Genomic DNA, 4938 nt, shown 5'->3' on the forward strand with positions numbered 1-4938 from the left:
GATTTAATGTCTTTAAAAAATGACCACAAAAAACAAGCTCACTAAATTTATTTTTTAAAATCATACAAAACATTTCTTACAAAAGAACGTTACACTCTGTACACTTCTCTGAATGGATACTAGGGACACGTACTATTGATACTTTCTCCCCTGTCCCACCTCCTGCAAAAAAAAATACAATGACCGCAAAGCTAGGTGTTCACAGTAATTACAAGAGGGGAAAAGTTATTATTATTATTATTACTACTTTTTACCAACAACGAACAAAAATAAAATTCACTCTTTCTGCTACTGTTCCAAAATTTCAGTGTTAGCTTTGTTCACACTTCCTCTCCCCACCCATCCACATTTTGTAAAGAACTAAAACATTACTTCTGGTGAACAGCAAAGATTTCACTATACCTCAAATATAGAATAGCTATGAAACAGAGGAATGTTGTCTTTTTTAAACAGAAGCAGATAAAAAAAAAAAGATGCAAGACTCCTTCAATTCTTCACTAGTCTTAGAAAAGCTTTCCAGAATAATACTTCACACTATAAAAAGAAAAAAAAACTTGCATCAGAATCCTTCAGCATCTGCATACTCCTTCATACTGTTTTACAGTAAATACTATGCATAGAAATTCCTTTTTTGATATTCATTTATTTATTTTAGTTTTCAACATTCATTTCCACAAGAATTTGAGTTCCAAATTTTCTCCCTGTCTCTCCTCTATGCCCCACCCCAAGATGGCAAACATACTGATTACCCCATTCACCCAGTCTTCCCTCTCCTCTATGCCCCTATTCCCCCCTTATCCCATTTCCCCTTACTTTCTTGTAGGGCAAGATGGATTTCTGTACCCCATTGCCTGTATATCTTATTTCCTGGTTGCATGTAGAAATAATTTTTTAACATTTGTTTTTAAAACTTTGAGCTCTAGATTCTCTCCCTTCTTCCCTCCTCACCCACTTCCATTGAGAAAACAAGCAATTCAATATAGGTGATACATGTGTAGTTACGCAAAACATTTCCATAGTAGTCATATTGTGAAAGACTAACTATATTTCCCTCCATCCTATCCCGTCTCTGTTTATTCTATTTTCTTCTTTGACCCTGTCCCTTTTCAAAAGTGTTTGCTTCTAACTGCCCCCTTCTCCAAGCTGCCCCTCCCCTCCCCCCCTACTTTCTATTCATAGAAATTCTATAGCTGGTCCTATGTTCCTGTAATGGTAATAATTCAATCCTTAGATCCTTCCAAAGGCTCACCAATTTTGATTGATGCTCCATATTGATAATGTATTTGTCTGATTCACTGATCACCTTTGCCAATAATAGATCCAGCCAAATATTTGGGAATAGTGACTTGTGTTGTAATAATAGGTCTACCAAAATCACTGTATGAGCCATGGAATAATCTTATCCAGAACCACCTCTAAACTCATGGCACTCAATCTGTGGTTCATAAGCCATCTGCCATTTAGAAAGGTCTCCATGTATCTATTGCAGAGTCCTGAGTCTCACTGGCACTAAAATCAACCATGCCATCATAATGGTCACTGGGTCCTCCTCTTCTGTCATAAGTCATAAGATCTTCTCCTCTAGATGGTGATGGTGAAGGAAGAGGAAGATTTCGAATACTGCAGACAAGTCCTCTGTGAGGGCTCATGGCATCATAATCTCTTCTAGATGGGGGCAAAGAATTCCCACCATGACCTGGGGGCATCTATCAGTCTCCTCTATCTCATATGGGAAATCCTACAGGGTGTCTTTATCGATGATCAAACATCATTGTGAAACCACAGTTGTCATAGGTTTCATCATAGAAATTGGGATCATAGGGTTGTGCTCATCCTTTGATGGGAGACTCAAATAAAAGATCCAGTATGATCTTTATGCACTTCACACCCCTATCAGGTTTTCTATCAATGAGAACAACATTTTTCATGGAATGAGGATAGCATTCCTGGAAAAGCTTGATAGTTATTTGAGTATTATCTCAGAGTTCTATGATTTTAGCATCTTTGACCCCAATAATTCCTCCTGCCAGACTCTGGTGTATAGATGGTCTTAACTAGTAGTCAAAGTCACTTCCTTTTATAGTGTTGGTAATTTAAGCATTCCATAGTATCAGATTTGATCAGAAGCTGGCTGGTTGCAGTGGGTTGATGGCAACTGCAGGCCCTCTTCCAAGGTCGGAATGATTTTCTTCAGAATTTCTCCCATTGTTTCAATATCTGCACTGATACTTAATATGTACTCAGGGCCACTGTGTATGGGACTGAAACCCTGGCATTGTAGTGCGTACAAAGTACTTTGATATTTTTGCCTCCTTTTCCAATCGTTTCTCCAGACTTATTGCTTAGAAGCAAATTGACATAGTTCATTTATCTTATCAGTGTTTCTAGATCTTTTAAAGGCCTTCTCATCCTCCATATCTTCAGCAGAGTGGTTACCAAATTTACCATTGATTTCAGTATTGGGGAAGATTTCTTCTGGCTACTCAATCTCCATTTTCTCAGATTAAGTGGGGAGACAATCACATGAGATCAGCTTCTCTTCTATAAGGCCTCTGCCCCAGTCAGTTTGAGCTAGACAGAGAGTGAGCCAGGTCCCCCACTCCTCTCCTTCACTGCATTTCTCACTCTTCTTCTCACAAAGAGTTTCTTTATTGATTTGAAGCAACTGAGGAATATTTGGTAAAGTGTGGTTACCTCAGCTGGTATTTGGCCAGTTAAAGAAGAATCAGTGTGCCTGTTCTTACAAAAATTGACAAGAAACCTGGAACAGGGAGGCTTATTTCAGAATGGTATAGGACAGGGGTCTGAGGCCACATGTGTCCTTCTAGGGGGTGGCCTTTTGAATGCGTCTAAATTTTGCAGAACAAATCCTTTAATTAAGGGAATTTGTTCTGTGAAGTTTGGATTCAGTCAAAGAGCTGCATGTGAGGACCTAGAGAGCCACGTGTGACCTTGAGGTCACAGGATGCCCACTCTTAGTATAAGACCTTTCATTTCTGAACCCCAGGCATTTTATGTAGCCAAATTATTTCTCTCTTGAAACACCTCCTTTGGGAGCAGCAATCCGCCCCCCCCCCCCCACACACCTTTTTTATAACAGATGGATAAATTAAATTAGATTGAGAGACTTACACAAAGTTACAAAACAAGGTAAAAACCAGTTCATTAGCACCTTATTTTTCCTTCTAGCCCACAGTGCTTTCTTCATTTTTTTTCTATTAAAGTCATTCTTATTAAGTCGACGAAACACTAGTTGGAAATAAAATCTGGGGCTCTTTTCACTTACTTGGTTGTCGTCATTGTGGATACATCCTTTTAGCTCTGCTTACTTCATTCCACATCACTTCAAGATTTTCCCAAGTTTCTTTAAATTCCTCATACTTGTCATTTTTTACTGGATGATAACATTTCATAACATTCAGATGCCACAAATATAAATGAAAAGGTTGCGAAAAGGAAACAACTCTGAGTAATTGAATAACCAAAAGTGGCCTCAGAGCAGAGAATTAGAAACATATTTCTCTCCTCTCATCAAGGATGAGGGGAACTACAAGGCCATGATGTTACAGATGTCAAACTCAGTTGCTCCATCAGTTGTCTTTGCTTAATTATCTTTATTTGTTAGAAGGGAGGGTTCAAGTCCAGAGTGGGAGTAGGGTTGTTGGGAAATGACTGTTGTAAAAATTTTTTTAAGAAAAAAAATGTAATGGCATTTCTTTAGGCTATTAATCATCTCCTTGTAATTTAACTTTAAAATTTAACAATTTAATTTATTTGCAATTTAATCAGGTTTGGAAACCATAAATAATTCTAAATATGACTTTTTTTTTTTTTTGGAGAGACTGGGTTTCCCTAATTTCCCAGTCTGGAAGGCCTTTGAATACTCATGGAATCAATCCAATTATGTATGAAATAAGAGTTTAAACCTGTTCCATTTCCTACCTGAGTGACTTCATCCCACCTAAGGCAGTGAACTCCTTCCCCCCCTCCCTTTCCCATCTCCCACATAGCAGAGACTACAAGTGTGCATACTTATTGCAAAGATCATCTCTTGGGGCCTCTTCAAGATATGTGGTTATGCAAAGAAAAGGGGTACAAAACAGTATGAAATGCCTTGTAGAAGAGGTCTTCAGGCTAATCATTTAATTATCACTATTTCAAAAAAGCACACTCCTCCCTCCCTCCCCCCAGCTGTACTTGTGCCATGGATAACATTGTATTTTAGAGAGGATTTCAGACCCTCACATGTGAAATGGTCCTAGAATCATAGAACCAGAACTGGAAGGGACCTCAAAGGCCATCTAGTCTAACCCTCCCATTTTACAGAGGAGGAAATTGAAGTCTAGGAAGATTCATTGATCTGCTCAGAGTCACGTAGGTGGTGCCAGAGGCAGAATCTGAACCTAGGCTTTCATTTGGTGAAAAATTCATAAAGCAGCATCTCAGGATAATGACCTTCTAGCTATCGTAAATCCTTTTTGCATGTCTGGATTAAAGAATGGGAAAAAAGACAACAGAAACTATTAAAATTTTGGTCAAAAGGACTGGACAAGGAATGAAATAAACTTCTATCCTTTAATTTTTTTATTCTGCTCTAATTGTATTTAGAGTGCATACTCACAAAATACTGAAAAACCTTAAACCAAATTAGCCAAAATCAGAAAAAAATGACAAAAAAATATTTTGTTCTTCATATACAGAGAGAACACTCTTAACCAGAAGTTTGCTGATAAATGTTTACAACCATCTTCCAAGTACGCACATGTGCATACCTACACACTTATACACACATGTACAAATGCACATACATATACATATGTACATACGTGTATATGAATGACACACTTTTAAATTTAATCTGCTATTATTTTTTTTCTGTCAATTTAAGTGTAGACAATCAACAGAACAATTAATTAAGCCCTAATTTGTAGCTTTTGA

At 37.7% G+C, this 4938-nt stretch overlaps 1 pseudogene; it reads right to left on the bottom strand.

The window, feature by feature from the left end:
• Positions 1-559: 559 nt before the first annotated feature.
• On the bottom strand, positions 560-2494 carry LOC138153070 (heterogeneous nuclear ribonucleoprotein K-like; annotated as a pseudogene).
• Positions 2495-4938: the final 2444 nt, after the last annotated feature.

The sequence above is a fragment of the Petaurus breviceps genome, unplaced genomic scaffold (genome assembly GCF_028583685.1).
Source record: "Petaurus breviceps papuanus isolate PSGF00001 unplaced genomic scaffold, PetGlider_PUasm1.0 90977, whole genome shotgun sequence".
Lineage (NCBI taxonomy): Eukaryota > Metazoa > Chordata > Mammalia > Diprotodontia > Petauridae > Petaurus > Petaurus breviceps.